Genomic DNA, 18,565 nt, shown 5'->3' with positions numbered 1-18,565 from the left:
ATAGTGGCTTGCTTGGTAGTTCTTGCTCTCCATGATTACTAGCAGTTCATGACCTCACCTATAATTTATTTACTACTATTAAATATCAAATGAACTTTGTAAATTTGTTAAATTTAGTCGTGCATCAAAAACATTATTCCGATAATTCATACTAAGAAACATGTTTTTACAAGCAGGACGAAATTAATTGATATCAAAATCATAATAATAAAAAAATAATAACACTTTGACGAACTTTCAGTAGCCAACTTCATTTAGAACTTTCATCAAACAGTTGGCAGAAAGATGCAACACTTACATACCGGCACATAATTCGTGACGCTCTTCACACCTCCAGAACCATCGCGGCCAGTGCGATGGAACTCATCCTCAACGTACAAGCTGATCGGCACAGTCTCTTCCTGCAAATCACAACAATTAAACCTTATCCACAAACTCCTTAATATCCCCTTGATTCAATCGAATTAAAATTGAAAACGTAAACACAACCTTGAAATAGTTTCCAACTGGAGAAGCATACACCAAAAATGTGTACTCGGAAGACGGCGCCAGCCCCAAAACCAGCACCTCCCTATCAGCAGAGGCTGAATGTCAATTTGATTATGTCAACAACGATTCTAATAAGTATACACTATGTCAATAACAAGTATATCTTAATTAAAGCAAGCACAATTATCTTATTACTATTATATCAATTGTTAAAGTTTATAATGTCAACAACAATCCAAACAAGCATACACTATGTCAACAGTATACAAGTATATTATCATAACTATGTCAATAGCTATTGTATGAAATGTTCATTTCCATCTCTTTCGATTCTACTATCGCTAATCAACAAAAAAACAGCAGAAATCGAATTAAATAAAAAACTGCGAGATCTCTGCGGATATTGCGAGATAAAAGCAAAATTCAGCATTGAAATGAGCAGAAATCAGTATTTTTTTATTTTTCCCCAAATGTTCAAGCATTTTGATAAAAACAGCGAAGCGAAGTTGAAAATCAATTCACATCCAACACAATTGATAATACAAAGCCTAATACCTCCAAATCCATACTCGAATCAACAATTAAGCTTCGTGCAGTAGGAGCGGCGAAGCGCGATGAACAACGGCGACGTTAAACCGCGAGAGAGAGAGATGACGTGTCTGGAGGCGTCGTCGTCTCTGTCTTGATTGATGATCGGCGAAGACGATTGATGGTGGCGATATATATTAGAGAGGGTTTTAGAAAATGATTTCAAATCTAATTTTATTTTTTTCCACCATTTGATTAATGAAATGACACTTATACCCCCGTGTTGACATAATGTGATAGTTGTTGACATTTCGTTAATCTTGTGTATTAGTGGCTGAGATTGCATCTCATTTTTCAATTTACCTAAATAATCTCAACCTAACAGCACCCCATATATATATATAGGGGTGTGTTAGAATGATAACCATATTTATGGTGATAACCTAATAACCTATCATTTTATGGGTCAAAAATATCATTTTTACTAAAAATGATATTTATACACTATAAAATGATATTTTTTCAGCATGCATAAAATGATACTTTTAATCCATAAAATGATATTCTGTTTTATAAAATGATATATTTTGTCCATAGAGTGATAGGTTATTAGGTTATCACCATAAATATGGGTTATCATATGATCACATCCCTATATATATATATATATATATATATATATAGGGGAGCACTAGGGCGCATCCTTTGTTAGAGTGCTAATGTACCTCCAATCATGAGCTTCCACGTGTCATGAAAAATGCAATATTAAAAACACTAAAATGCAATATACATCTGTGAAGGTATATATGTATTTCCTTATACATCATTTTCAGGTTAGCATTCCCCGATTTTACCGATTCATTCATGAACTCCGTCGATCTCCAGCCGAAATTGATTTTAGATGTGGATGGTGGCGGTGACTGAGACACCGCGGCAGCGGATGGAAGGGATGGAGATTTGAGAGATGCGTTTGATGTGTTATTTTTTAGTTATTGACATTTTAATACGAGTTGTTGACATTTGATATTCTCGCTATTGATATGTGAATTACAAGTGTTGTTTTTTAGTTGTTGACATTTTAATACGAGTTGTTGACATTTGATATTCTCGCTATTGATATGTGAATTATAAGTGTTTTTTTAGTTGTTGACATTTGATATTCTCGGTATTGATATGTGAATTATAATTGTTATTTTTCAGTTGTTGACATTTTAATACGAGCTGTTGACATTTGATATTCTCGGTATTGATATGTGAAATGTTATTTTTTAGTTGTTGACATTTTAATACGAGTTGTTGACATTTGATATTCTCGGTATTGATATGTGAATTATAAGTGTTATTTTTTAGTTGTTGACATTTTAATACGAGTTGTTGACATTTGATATTCTCGATATTGAAATGCGAATTATAAGTGTTATTTTTAGTTGTTGACATTTTAATACGAGGTGTTGACATTGATATTCTCGATATTGATATGTGAATTATAAGTGTTATTTTTTAGTTATTGACATTTTAATACGAGTTGTTGACATTTGGTATTCTGGATATTGATATGCATTGATTTTGTTTCTCTGATTGGATGTGGTGACATGATATACTATCCTCTGTTTTTCTCCATTGAAGGCCTTCAAGAGAGCTGCAGAATCACTGGAGAAGCTAATGGATGCCACGAGGGAAGAGCTGTCGGACACCATGGCTGCCGTTCGATTATCTGGGATGGAGATCAGCGACTTGACAATGGAGCTCAGTGACAATGGTTCCGATTCGGAACTCTTCTGCTTCAGATCTCGCAAGCTCGTGGAGGTGACGAAATCATCCAAGGAACTGAGGCCTAGTGTGCCGGTGGTGTTGGAGGTGGAGGTGGATCCGAGCGGTGGACCAAGGATACAGAATGCGTCGATGGAGCTGTACAGGAGAAAGGAGGAATCCGCGAAAATCAATATCACAAGTTGTTGACATTTTACTATAAGTTGTTGACATTTGATAGGTTGGCTATTGACATGTGTTGTATGATCATGATGCCAGAACTTGTGTCAAATAAAAAGATTAAGATAAAATATTGTTATTTTTTAATTACAAGAATTGTTTTTGAGTAGTTGACACTATATACAAGTTGTTGACAAGCTGTTGACATTTTACTATAAGTTGTTTACATTTGATATGCAGGCTATTGACATGTGTTGTATGATCATAATGCCAGAACTTGTGTCAAATAAAAAAAATTAAGATAAAATTGTTGTTATTTTTTAATTACAAGAATTGTTTTTGAGTTGTTGACAAGCTGTTGACATTTTGCTATAAGTTGTTGACATTTGGTATGCAGGCTATTGACATGTGTTGTATGATCATAATGCCAGAACTTGTGTCAAATAAAAAAATTAAGATAAAATAGTTGTTATTTTTTAATTACAAGAATTGTTTTTGAGTTGTTGACACTATATACAAGTTGTTGACAAGCTATTGACATTTTGCTATAAGTAGTTGACATTTGATATGCAGGCTATTGACATGTGTAGTATGATCATGATGCAAGAAATTGGGTCAAATAAGAAAATTAAGATAAAATAGTTGTTATTTTTTAATTACAAGAATTGTTTTTGAGTTGTTGACGCTATGTACAAGTTGTTGATAAGCTGTTGACATTTGATATTCAAGCTGTTGATATTTTCATATAATGTATTGCATGATCATGATACCAGAACTTGTTTCAAATAAAAAAATTAAGAGAAAATAGTTGTTCTTTTTTAATTATAAGAATTGTTTTTGCATTGTTGACATTTCAATACAAGTTGTTGAACTGATTGACATTTCATATATATTACATACTGCTAAGTTCAAAAGTCAGAAACCACAATAGTTGTCCATGGTTTGTGTGGGTAGTCCAGGTTTTAGGAAGAAGCCTTCACCAACCCAAAGTTCGATGAGTTTAGAGGCATGTATCTCACAATCTTCCGGGAATGCACCCAGGTAAAGGAAACAACCTTGAAGTCTAGCGGGCAAGTAAAGGTAGCTCTATAGCCAAGATCTCCAAGTAGGAACCTTCCCCCATTGCAGCAGCATGAGCAGTATCTTTTCTGTCTCCTGAATGAGAAGACCACCAACCACAACCAGTGACAGAGGAAGACCTTTACATTTCTCGGCGATCGATCTTCCAATTTCCTTCAAGTGAGGAGGGCAGGGCAATGTAACATCATCATTATCATTTTTCAGCATATCACCGAAGGTAAGATAACAGAGCAACTGCCAGCTGTGCTCCAGCCCGAGCGGCTGCATCTCATGAAGTAAACTAGATTTTTCAGAAATTTTATCAGTGACCTCCCGAAGCGTAGTGGTGAGAAGAATCCGACTATCGTTCTCCTTATCTGGCAAAGCGTGCGCGATCCACGATTAGAAACTTGAGATTGTAAAGCTCTTGATGCAGGCGCTGGAGCAACGTCTGCTCATCGCCCTGAGTGGCATAGTGGCTTGCTTGGTAGTTCTTGCTCTCCATGATTACTAGCAGTTCATGACCTCACCTATAATTTATTTACTACTATTAAATATCAAATGAACTTTGTAAATTTGTTAAATTTAGTCGTGCATCAAAAACATTATTCCGATAATTCATACTAAGAAACATGTTTTTACAAGCAGGACGAAATTAATTGATATCAAAATCATAAAAATAAAAAAATAAAAACACTTTGACGAACTTTCAGTAGCCAACTTCATTTAGAACTTTCATCAAACAGTTGGCAGAAAGATGCAACACTTACATACCGGCACATAATTCGTGACGCTCTTCACACCTCCAGAACCATCGCGGCCAGCGCGATGGAACTCATCCTCAACGTACAAGCTGATCGACACAGTCTCTTCCTGCAAATCACAACAATTAAACCTTATCCACAAACTCCTTAATATCCCCTTGATTCAATCGAATTAAAATCGAAAACGTAAACACAACCTTGAAATAGTTTCCAACTGGAGAAGCATACACCAAAAATGTGTACTCGGAAGACGGCGCCAGCCCCAAAAGCAGCACCTCCCTATCAGCAGAGGCTGAATGTCAATTTGATTATGTCAACAACGATTCTAATAAGTATACACTATGTCAATAACAAGTATATCTTAATTAAAGCAAGCATAATTATCTTATTACTATTATATCAATTGTTAAAGTTTATAATGTCAACAACAATCCAAACAAGCATACACTATGTCAACAGTATACAAGTATATTATCATAACTATGTCAATAGCTATTGTATGAAATGTTCATTTCCATCTCTTTCGATTCTACTATCGCTAATCAACAAAAAAAACAGCAGAAATCGAATTAAATAAAAAACTGCGAGATCTCTGCGGATATTGCGAGATAAAAGCAAAATTCAGCATTGAAATGAGCAGAAATCAGTATTTTTTGATTTTTCCCCAAATGTTCAAGCATTTTGATAAAAACAGCGAAGCGAAGTTGAAAATCAATTCACATCCAACACAATTGATAATACAAAGCCTAATACCTCCAAATCCATACTCGAATCAACAATTAAGCTTCGTGCAGTAGGAGCGGCGAAGCGCGATGAACAACGGCGACGTTAAACCGCGAGAGAGAGAGATGACGTGTCTGGAGGCGTCGTCGTCTCTGGCTTGATTGATGATCGGCGAAGACGATTGATGGTGGCGATATATATTAGAGAGGGTTTTAGAAAATGATTTCAAATCTAATTTTATTTTTTTCCACCATTTGATTAATGAAATGACACTTATACCCCCGTGTTGACATAATGTGATAGTTGTTGACATTTCGTTAATCTTGTGTATTAGTGGCTGAGATTGCATCTCATTTTTTAATTTAGCTAAATAATCTCAACCTAACAGCACCCCATATATATATATAGGGGTGCGTTAGAATGATAACCATATTTATGGTGATAACCTAATAACCTATCATTTTATGGGTCAAAAATATCATTTTTACTAAAAATGATATTTATACACTATAAAATGATATTTTTTCAGCATACATAAAATGATACTTTTAATCCATAAAATGATATTCTGTTTTATAAAATGATATATTTTGTCCATAGAGTGATAGGTTATTAGGTTATCACCATAAATATGGGTTATCATATGATCACATCCCTATATATATATATATATATATAGGGGAGCACTAGGGCGCATCCTTTGTTAGAGTGCTAATGTACCTCCAATCATGTGCTTCCACGTGTCATGAAAAATGCAATATTAAAAACACTAAAATGCAATATACATCTGTGAAGGTATATATGTATTTCCTTATACATCATTTTAGTTATAGGCAAATTGCATTTTATATTGTTGAGTTTTGCATTTTAATATTAATTGTCTTCAATGCAAAATACACTATATATAAATGCAATCCGTCTATATATTAAATGCAAATTAAACGGTCTATATCTAAAATGCAAAACTCAACAATAAAAAATGTAATCTGCCTATAACTAAAATGCAATTTGCCAAAATCCATCTACCGCTTCTACAAATGTATATTGCATTTTAGTGTTTACAATGTTGCATTTTTCGTGCCACGTGGCAGAACGTGATTGGAGGTACATTAGCACTTTAAATTTAGTTAGCATATTAGTATATCATATGATAGGCAATTCCAATTTCGTTCTAAATTTAGTATGTAAACCGACATTGCTCGGATCTTTTCACTCCAATAATGCACATTGGGATCAGCAGACTCAAAGTTTTTTGGATCAAAACTATCATATGGACCTGGTAAGGTGCGAAAATAGTTCATACCAGGCTGTGGGAACTGTGGTACTACTCTTCCTCGTACTGCTCTTCCTCCAACTGATGTTTCTCCAACCACTGTTTCTTCTACTGATGTTTCTCCAACCGGAATGGATGGTCTTGAAGCAACAAATTGGTCATCATCCGACGAAGCACCATCTGAGTCTGTACTATCCGGGTTGACATCTTCAGAATCATAAGGTGATTGTGGATCAAGAAAGTCGGCTTTATCAGGACCAATCATGGCCTCAACCACATCACAATTGTCACTGTCCCCTAAGTGCACGCCTCCAACATTAAAATCTTGTGTTGCATCGAAACATGGTTCTTGGCCTCTCGTGGACGTACCAACATCAAAATCTTGTGTTGCAGCGAAACATGGTTCTTGGCCTCTCGTAGACGTACCAACATCTTAACTTATGAGATGATGACTATGTTGTTGAGTAATTGCCGAATACTCAACATACAATTCAATTTGACCTCCTGTAGCCATACTCTCACTAAACATTAGTGGCATGCATACTTCTTCTAGTAGAATACCTATAAACGTGACTGAAGATCCATAGAATATATGACGTTTCCATACTATTTGAACATTGTTTTCAAATATGCTTATCCCCATCCTTTCACAAATTGTTTCCACAAACTTACCGTAGGAAATACTTTCATCCAACATAATAAATCCTTTTGCAAAAGGAGGATCATATGAAAAAACTGGTACGGGAATTATCTTTCCACCCCAATATAAATTGACACACCACGTCATACTATCTTCATTAATGTAAAACATAAATATTGGTAAAAAATATTTCTATTAAGTACAGTACAATATATACTATCATAACAATCTATCAAATATTGGTAAAAAATTAGATATACTACAATATTTAATACCATAACAATTGGTCAAAATATTTCTATTAATTACACTACAATATATAATACCATAACAATCCATCAAATAATTATATAAATTACACTACAATTATATTACTATCATAAAAAACCATCAAATATTGGTAGATTAATGTTTGGAAGAATGAGTCAAAAATTAGATATACTAACCGATTAGGAGGACTAATGTTTGGAAGAATGAGCCACAAATCGAAATCTACACGCTTAAATCCACCACCGGGTCGACCCAAGCAAGGGTTTACTTAAGGTTCTTCCGCCTTGGGAAGGGTTTTCGCGTTTTGGGGAGGGAAAGTGTTTAGGGTTCGCGATTTTGGGGGAGATCTGGGGGAAATATGGTTCAACAGAAACACGCCGACCAGGTTGGCGTGTTTATGTCAAACACGCCCATTCCATTGGCGTTTTTTAACTTAAACACGCCAATTCCATTGGCGTGTATGTATATAAAACACGCCATCTTTGTTGGCGTTTTACCATGCCTGTATTTGGAGAAAATACGAGTAAAGTATGACGACATTGTAAAACGCCAACTATGTTGGCGTCTTTACTAATAGACACACCAATTTCATTGGCGTTTTTCCAATATATGGAATAGATAACAAAATGAGTACATTTTCGTTATTTTAAAGGCCAAGTAGCCTAGAAACCCGATTTTCTCCTCTTTTACCGGGTTAGTCGATTTGCAATTCATTTTCTGTCTACTTTCTTCTTTCTAGGATCAGCTTTTGATTTGAGCTCTACTTATGTTATGCTAACTTTTACTTTTGTTGTTATTATTATTATTTGTAAGGTGGACACAATGGCCAATGACCCCGGTTGAGGGTTGTCCCATGGTGTTTCAAACGATATGCAGTCTTCCGCCCGATTGTCACCAGGTTGGTTGTTCATGACTTGGAGCTTGCTAGGGTGAAGAATTGCCCCAAGTGTCAATCAAGAAGGCAAATTTATTTCCGAATTTGACTGGAAATAGCCATATTATTGTTAAATGACTGTTAATAATTAGCTAATTTGGTGTTTCCCATGAATATGGTATCTGTGTTATGACATGTGCGTTTGGTTATGTTACTATTTTGATATATTCTGTGGCAAAAATTACTCAATTACGTAGTCGAATTGTTTACCTCTACTGATTCATAGCTAGGATAAAATTTTCCATCAGTCTTTTTGTATCCAATTTTCATATATTTAGCTTGTGGACGTTTAAATTCAAATACTGCTTCTCTTTCTGTAGTATAAATTTGTGGTTGATGGTGAATGGAGACATGATGAGCACCAGCCTTCTGTCAATAGTAACATTGGAACAGTGAACACTATCCTCTTGTCTACAGAAGCTGATTACCTTACTCCAATGCTGCACCGGCAAGAGCCTCCCTCTGGTCATGGTTCAAGCATGGATGTTGATAGTGAGAGCTTCCAACGCGTGGTATAGCATTCCTGTTCTCATCTTTACTTCACCTGCCATACCCATAATTTTAACACTACACTTATTAAAGAAGTTAATTTAATGATATTTTCTTTTCAATCACAGTGGATGTAATATATCTTATTGTTCATCATTATTACAGGTTCGGCTGTCAGATAGTACGCCTCCTGAGCCCTTCCCTACAGTGACACAGGCTGACATAGATGTTTCTCGTCATCGTATAGCTGTATTCTTGTCAGCTCACAAGGCATATGAGTTGCTCCCTGAATCTGGGAAGGCCTGGATGATCTGTCCCAACATTGTCTCTCTCGCTCTTCCTTTTTTGTCTCTTTGATTTATTTACTCAGTCTATTTTTCAGGTTATTGCTTTGGATGTTGAACTCCCTGTAAAGCAAGCATTTCATATATTGCATGAACAGGTACCTTTATTTGTTAAGTGCCTGTTCTTTAATGTTAAAGTTATTGCCTACCAGACCAGGGCGCTATGACTAACATGCCTCTGGCAAGATGGTGTCTTGGTTGTCTCCGCTGTTTGTTCTTGGTGCTTTGTTGACCAGCTTTCTTCTGGTAAAGTTACAAACTCTTAAGAATGAAAAATATTCATTTCAGGGGATCTCTATGGCACCCTTGTGGGACTTTTCAAAGGGGAAATTTGTTGGAGTTCTTAGTGCAATGGATTTTATCTTGATTATGAGAGAGGTAGAGCATTCTGCCATGTTTTATACAGAATAATCTTTCCTGAATATGCTCCTCCCCCCTTTACCATAGCTGTTCTCCTCCTCCTTGACTCCTTGTGCATTTCCACTGTTGTACCCTGATGTTTTGTTGTTATATAATGTCAAATACAGAATCGGCATTTTAAAGTTAGTTTATCCTTCATGCAGAACGCCGTTGATAGATCTTCTGTGAAATAGGGACCATTTTCTCTCATATTTGACTGGCAATGCACTGTGAAATCTCAAAGATCTCAATTGTGATATTTTCTATATGTGCTAGCAGCTTGGCAGGCATGGGTCAAATTTGACGGAGGAAGAGCTCGAGACGCATACTATATCTGCTTGGAAAGAAGCAAAGTTTTATCTAAATAATCAAATTAATGGCCAAGGAGCAATAGTTCCAAGACAGCTTGTACAAGTAAGTGTTCATATTGATGCGCTAAATGCCAGGGTGAATATTGTGTACATTGGGCCGATCATTTTAATTTTCTATGCACAGGATGGATAGATAGATAGATGATCTTTTATACAGATATCCTTTTGCATATTTGATACTGCTGATCAAACAATAAGTATAATACCTGCCCATTACACCCTTATTTTGTTGATGTTTTCCACCATATTATATAACCCTGGTTAGACCTTTTTGTTTGTTCTTGTTTTGGTATGATCTTATTTATTTCTTATCGTCATTGATTTCCTTATATGTTAGATAGTTCCTCAAAAGCTTTATATTGTTGACTTGTAAACAAAAATATGTTCTCTTATACGCTGGAATTAACATATAGGATGTGTTCTTTTATGTTAACTTAATAAAGTTTTCCAGGCTGGGCCTGATGACTCCTTAAATGAAGTTGCTCTGAAGATTTTGCAAAGTGGTGTAGCAACAGTTCCCATCATTCATTCTCCTTCAGCAGATTCCCCGAACAAAAATCTATTACACCTTGCTTCACTTTTCGGGATACTAAAATGTCAGTATTGTGGACCAGTTACTGACACTTTCAGTGTGTTTGAACTATGTTCTGGACTATATTTAGCTCCTTGTGGGTAGTAGTAATTAAACATGTTGCTTTGCAGGTATATGCCGGTTTTTCAGGCATTCGCCTGGTTCATTGCCAGTACTTCAATTGCCAATTTGTTCAATTCCTTTGGGCACTTGGGTTCCTAAGACTGGAGAGCCAAATCGCAGGCCATTGGCAATGTTAAGACCCAGTGCCTCTCTTGGTGCTGCATTAAATTTCTTAATTCAAGGTATCTAGATACATACTAGGAATGGGAGACTTTGGAGTAGTCACATTTCTGTTTCATCTTTGTCTCTATGCAGTATACTTTTTGTAGCGACACAGCGACCCATTTATTCACTAAATTGTCTTTTACTTTCTTGGATGTAGCTTAAAGTTACTGAGTTTTTCCATATGACGGTTTTATTTTATAGTATTATTTTGGTATAGCATGAAAAATTGACTGACCTTGTAGTTCAATAATTTCAACTTGGAGGCATTACTTATTTTATATGGTTCTGCAGAAATCAGTTCCACGAGAAAAGGAAACTAATTCAAACACATTTATGAATTTGATGAAATGTTGGGGTCTGAATAGATGGTCCCTAGTTTTTTCAAACTTATGTTATATTCTGCATATACATGATTTCAGACTCATTCCTTTGCAGCACAAGTTAGTTCAATCCCTATCGTTGATGATAATGACTCTTTATTGGATGTATATTCTCGAAGGTTAGTACTGCGAATACTGCTTGTCTAATCACAGGTGAATCTATTTCCCCACTTGGAATTATATTAATTAATCCTCATTTTTGCAGTGACATAACTAGTTTGGCCAGAGACAAAATCTACACACATTAATCTCGAAGAAACTACTATTCATCAGGTAAACACATCTATCTAATTCGCTTTCATGCTATAATCGCTATATCTGTGAATATTAGTTGCACGGTGTCAGTGTGATAGTCCCAGTGCCACGCCACAGTAGAAATTGCAGTTTTTATGTTAGTTTGAAATCTCATTCTATGCAATGATACATACTCATAACTTATAGAGTATATCGCTTCTTCTTAATTCCTTATTTTCTTCATCTCCGCATTGCAGGCATTGCAGTACTGAGATGACCCATTTTCAGTATACGGCTCCTCCAACATTCAAAGATGTTTTATGTGTTTACGTACAGATCCTCTCCATAAAGTCTTGGAGAGGTTATCCCAGCCAGGTTATAGATTCGTTCTAGTTTGTTTGAAGATGTTTTCCTGCACACGATCATTTTCCATTCCCTTTGACACTACTTATATATACACACTGATACACACACACACATGTTAACGTTTCCTCCGATTCCCATTTTGCATGCTTTTCTTCTCTGGAGTGAGGCGTCTGGTTGTGGTTGAAGCTGGAAGCAAGCATGTTGAAGGCATTGTTTCGTTGGGAGACGCATTCAGATTTCTCATGGGCCGTTAAGCAAATTCAACAGTGTATACAATCGATAGTTCCTCTCTCATTCTTAGCCTGGTTTTAAGTTAATAGGCTGAAAATATGAGAAATGTAAGTGAATGTAGTTGTTGTTGCTCCATGTCTCTAGCATCTCAATTTTTTTAGAAATAGGCAAAAAAGTTGTGCTATTGAAATAGGAGAAAATAAGAAAAATGAAATAGGAGGATAGATGTTTTTTCTTTAGTTTTATTTATGTATAATTCTTGTCATTGTTTGGCCTCTTATCTCGTCACCTTTTTTTTATCTGCTATTGAAAGGAAAATTGAAGAAAATTTTTAGCACTCCTATATTTAAGTCCGATGAATTCTGGTGTCTGTTTGTCTTATTCAATTGTTCATAGAAGAATTTTAAGTTAAATTAACTCGACAATTTACATAATAGTATTCGGAAAAAATGCAATTAATTTGAATTTAGTGACCAAACATTCTATCACCCAATGTTTTAGAATGCATGTGATGATGTGTAGCTCTTGTTAAGGTTCAATTACTTTCTGAAAGTCGCAAAGTTTTAGCTGTTATTACTAAAAGATTATTCCCTCCGTTCACGAAAAATCAAGCACATTTAAAAAATGTAAGTTTTTAACAGTTTCTCTCTTACCAATAATATGGATCTCACATTCCATTAAGACTACTTCTCTCTTACTAATAATATGGATCTCACATTCCACTAACACGAGTCTCTTATATATTACTGTTGTTACATAATACTCCTAATTGAGTTGGATGCATTTTTGTATAGGTACATCCACCATTACACATGCTTTTGTTCGATGATCTCATTCACGTTAGTATGAGATCAGCAGAATTGGTGCCTTGCCCGACCCACATGAGTCAATATATAGCAGAAGAAAAAAATTTATGCTCCAGGTCCAGTATATGAAATTAAGAAAGAAACTTGATTACAAAAACTCAAAAATAATACTCCCACATTTTTCCTTTTTAGTTCTGAAAAAAATTGTCTCTCATAAATATAAATATACTATTTTCTCTCTCCACTTAAACACATAAAATAGCATCTATCGTGCCATAACCCAAGTGTGCCATTTGAACTATTGATTTACGTAATTGGAAGTAACCAATTAGGTGTTGGAATCTTGTATTTAAGATGTCCGGTCAACGAAGTTTGACGAATAATAAATGTGACGAGACATTTAATTCTGCAAAATTAAATGGTATAGCGTCGATCTACGTTCCACGTAGATGACCGTGGTATATTCACTTTCTCAAATCCGATTCCGGGTGAGTGAGAAATAGTGGATTAAAGTTATCACATTGTAGCTTTTGATAAAGCTATGTGTTGAAAGTGTAGGGAGTAATTGACTAAGTTAATTATCCCACATTGGAGATGAGACACTTCTTTAAGTGTGTATTTATGAAGTGTATTACTACACTTATAAATTATAGTGGACTAAGATGGGTGAAAGAGCGCGCGTGAGCCGAGCCGCACCCGTACCCTTGCCCTTGGACTTGGATCTTGGCAATTGGTCTTTGGGTGGTCTTTGGCTTGGTCTAGGGGCTGGTCGCTGGATCCAGACAAAATGTTTTGGACCACCTCCGCCTGGAGCAGCAGCTTGATCAACAGCATGACTGCGCCTTGATCAACTTGCTTTAAGTCAGTCCACTTGTGACGGTTGAACAAGGGCGTGTACAACGTCTAGATTCAACGTCGATCTCTCCAGCTTTCAAATTCGTAACGGACTGCGGTTACAGCCCCGCCATGATGATCCATGATGACAGTCATCAAGACTGTGTTGACCCCCGCAGTGGAACTAGGACTATAAATAGGCTAGTCATTCCTTGCATATTATATCATCGAATACTAAGGATCATACCTGATCAGGATCATTAGCATACACACAAGCATCATTCTCTCTGCATAGTCTTCTTTTCGAAGCTCTGCCCTCGCCTCTATCCAGTTCGCCGGAGCTCTGTTGATTGCGATGCTTTTTCATCAGAGACGCAAGTCGTTTTATCTTTGGGTACGACGCGCCAAACCGAGAGCACTACCGGAGCGTATCTCGTCTTGCGGAAAGAGGGCTTTCCTCGATTCGGCTAAGTTTAATTTCTTGTTTATAGTTTCGATTACATTGTAATTTCAGTTTTTAGTTCTTCCTTCTTTTGGGTTGTATTACGCCTGGTATTGTTTATCTCTTGTAATCACAGAATAACCAACATTAGGTTTACGACGAAACCTAGAAATCGATCACTGATCCAATTTTGAGTACCTCTACAGGATAAACCTCAACAGAAAACTGAAGAGTAACGGCAGCAAGTGATTGAGTTCAGTAGTTCCTCATATAAAATTATTGACTCTAGAGATATAGTAATATGGAGAAGACAAAATTGTTTCAAGCACCGACAGATTTGTTGTCAATTTTATATGATCAAAAAAAATAAATTCTGAAAAACCTTTTATTTATTTGCTCTTTTTCTACCAACTTCGGGGACTCCCTTGTAGCGCAATCTTAGTCATAACGCACGCTTAGTCATAATAGGTAGATTTTTGTTTGAAGAAGACTATTTTATTTGACTTTATGGCTTTACCCACCCTTTATCTTTGTTCAAATTGAATTGACAGGGCTGTGTTACTATTGCCATATTTCAATGCCATAAAATTGGGATAGAGATTAGCATAAATAAGCGGGGAATCGGATGAACCAGAAGCGTGGGGAACAAAAAATTCTAGGAGGCATTATTTGTTTTGTCTTCCTAGTACACAAGAAGATTATAGGATGGAGGGAGTACTACTTTTCAGTTTACAAGTAATGCAACATATTGTTTCTTAAATGGCTCAGAGTCCCTCAAAGAGCTATCAGGATACATCATCGTTCATGTGCCTCAACTCTAGAACAACAGCTTCCTACCTACACGTAAATTTTGACACGCAGTTAGAATAACAGGCGATGCCATGGAGAGGACGCTAATTTTTTCAGAAAATCTAACCAATGTTAAAGCCTAGAGTAGAATTTGATTACAATAGTAGTATGATGTACTATATTGAAAGGTGGTTTCAAACAAATGCTATTTGGAAATTGGAAGATATCAACCTTGTCACCAGGGAAAAGTTTTATGGACTGATTAAGTTTTATATACCAAGAGAACTGCTTCAAATCAACATTATAAACATTATTATCAGAGCAAAAGATTGAACTTGTCAAAAGAAGACGTATACCTTCTGATGACACAAGTTAATCCAACGTGATACAAATATTCGACAAACTCTCTTTTTGCAAACCAAGGATAATCAATGCACCATCTCTCAGACGAGGATTTGACATGATACAATAAAGAATGTTGAGATTTGGCCTATTCAACTAACATAACCTTTGAATTATCGATTGAAGCAATAGACACATCACTTTGCACGTTATCAAGATATTTTTGTTACGTCTGCTCCTGACTTTAGTTAGTAAGTTGACATGATTAACGACAGGAAGTTGTGCTGGCTCACTTGCTTCTTTTTGTGTATCAGCACTGGAAGAATTCTCTGAATTTCTTAGTAAATGTTGACTAGATTTCTTACTTGTATCCATTCATTTCTTCCTAGTAGAGGCATATTCTTTTGGGAATAGAGAATAAGTACTAGGAAAAAGATTAAGTAAACTAAAGTAAGAAAAAAATGAAATGTGCTACTTTTACCAAAAAAAGATTTGCCTCGGCAACCCAAAAAGGAATACAACTTAGCTACAAAGGGATGAGGGAGAGGGAAAAAGAGTCAAACTATTAAGATCGATAAAAAATTTAAAAAACACCCATGGTTTCAGAGTTTGATTGGAATAACACAAGTTTCAGCTCTTTAGAACAATATAAGAGGTAAGAAATTTTGAAGATCGGATTTCTAGAACACTATCATCAATATTCAGCTATTATTTATTCAGAAGAGGAAAAATTGAGTGTTAGATAAGTTACCATCTTCATCTCCTGACAAATCAGCCAGTGTTTGTGCTGGAGCATCATCTAAACAGGAATAACTATCCCTTAAGATAAAGACCAAATAATGAGATCTCAACCTCTTGAAAACCACAAGGCAACATGTCCATAATTAACACACCGTTTGGTTTGGTCTGTGCATTGATCAACCAGTACACAAGATTCTCTTATATTACACACCCCCCAAAAAAAAAAACTAAACTTGTTAATAAACTGGTTCTAAACTATACGTATATATTTGTTCCAACAACATCCAAGCCTTATTTGCAAAAATTTGGAAAGGGGCAAATACTCCATGGCCACATTTGCAGAGTGAGTGATAATTCAGAGATGAACGATACTTGTGTACTGGTAACCTCTTCATGAGAGTTGTTTTCTCAGTGCTCCAAACTCCTTTTCCACTACATTCTTCCAAGAGACGCTCACTATTATTGCATGTATATGATTCTGAAACATAGATCATGCAACAGTTTTTTTTTACCGCGGCGGTGGGAGAGGGCTTGTCCACTATCGTGGACACTCTAATAAGATAGCAAGAAACTTATTACTCCCTCCTCCGTCCCACAAGAATACACATTCTTTCCTTTTTAGTCTGTCCCACAAGAATATGCACTTTTTAAATTGGAAACTCTTTTCTCTCTGATGAGTTTTCACAAACATTTATCTTAACAAAAAATTGCTCACCACTTCCCAATAGCAAATTTGACAGCCCTATTTTGTTTGTAGATGTTCAGCTAGCTAATAGAATTAAAATAGTCTCATCAAATTGTTGTAATGATCAGTCATCATAGCAATCAACCCATCTGAAGAAGCAGTTCCATGCGGAAGAGATAAGTATGCCTGAGATTGGAGAGCTCAGAATTGGTTACAAAAATGTGTTATTGAAGCACAGGCCTCCATGGCATCATCTATGAATTTCTTGGGTATCAATTTTTTACTAATTTATTATTGGTATCAAATAGTCCAGTCCAGTTTGGTCTAACATAGCCCCTGTACTGATAATGTAGTTCTGTAACAGTGTAGAGAAAGTGGACCAAACTGAAATTTTCAACTAAATAGCAAGTGATCCTTCATCGGTGAATATTTGATGTAAATCAAATAATGTTTATTCTACTCTAAGATTTCTCCTATTTTTTATATTAAAATCATCTTTCAATTAATCATTAAAGTTTGATTATTATATTTTAGTTGATAGATGTACATGTGGAGTGAAAGCATACAATGAGCCAAACCGGACCAGTGGTCTGATTCAAACTGCTCGTTGCCTATCAAGACAATGTCAAATTCTTTTATATTACCACCGTTATCTTTGCCTTTGAAATAGCTTCGCGTGGGTACCTTGTACTCTTCAATCGGAACCCGGATGAAGAAGTTATGGCCATTTGATGAAGGCTGCACGGAGCAGTGCGAACCTGGCGAAAACGCCCGACCCGGCCATTTTTGAACCAACAAAACGCCAGGTCCAGTAGAAACTCCCGGGTTGGCACCATTTCGCCCGGGTCGGGCGTTTTCTCAGAAACAGCCCTAATTTTAGTTTACAAATAGGTTTTCTGGAGCAGTTTTGAGAATATTCAGACACCCTTGGACGAGAAATAGAGAGGAAAAGAGAGAGAAAGAAAGGAGGAAGAAGAGAAGGAAGAAATTCCGGCCAACATTCCGACGATCCGTCTCCAAATTCCAATTCCACTCAACGAGAGCATGCTTCCTATGGTTTTTATTGCAAAATCTACCATGTGTTTAGGCTAAAACTCTCAATGCTGCTCTAAGTTGTAATTTAGGATGTTATGGATGTTTCTAAACCTTTGAATCATTTGTTTTTGATACCAACAATATGCTTGATGTTTATACACTATGTTTTTGACTCTAATAATGTAGTGTTGAGGCCCTACGTATCGTGGCTTCAACTTCCCTTTTACACCGAATCTCGTTATTCCCTTCGACGGAGATACCTTCAAGAACACCTTATCTCCCGTGTTGAACTGTAATTCTGTACGCCGGACATCAGCATACGACTTCTGTCGGTCTTGTGCCTCTTTTATTCTTTGTCGAATTTGTCGCACGATCTCAATCATCTCTTCGACCGAATCTGGTCCGAGTATTGTTCTTTCACCAACCTCATCCCAGTAGAGTGGCGATCTACACTTCCTCCCATACAATGCTTCATATGGGGCCATATTTATTGTCGCCTGGAAACTGTTGTTGTAAGCGAACTCGATCAACGGCAATACAACTTTCCCAATTTTTCCTCTGTCAAGAACCACGGCTCTCAACATGTCCTCGAGAGTTTGAATCGTTCTC

The 18,565-nt window shown here is 36.2% G+C and overlaps 1 pseudogene; it reads left to right on the top strand.

Moving 5' to 3' along the window:
- The first annotated feature begins 8,205 nt into the window (after positions 1–8,205).
- On the top strand, positions 8,206–12,305 carry LOC121767089 (annotated as a pseudogene).
- The last annotated feature ends 6,260 nt before the right edge of the window (positions 12,306–18,565 follow it).

This window comes from Salvia splendens, chromosome 15 (genome assembly GCF_004379255.2).
Source record: "Salvia splendens isolate huo1 chromosome 15, SspV2, whole genome shotgun sequence".
Classification (NCBI taxonomy): domain Eukaryota; kingdom Viridiplantae; phylum Streptophyta; class Magnoliopsida; order Lamiales; family Lamiaceae; genus Salvia; species Salvia splendens.
Note: the sequence above shows the minus strand (reverse complement) of the source record. Positions and strands in the feature narration are given on the sequence as shown.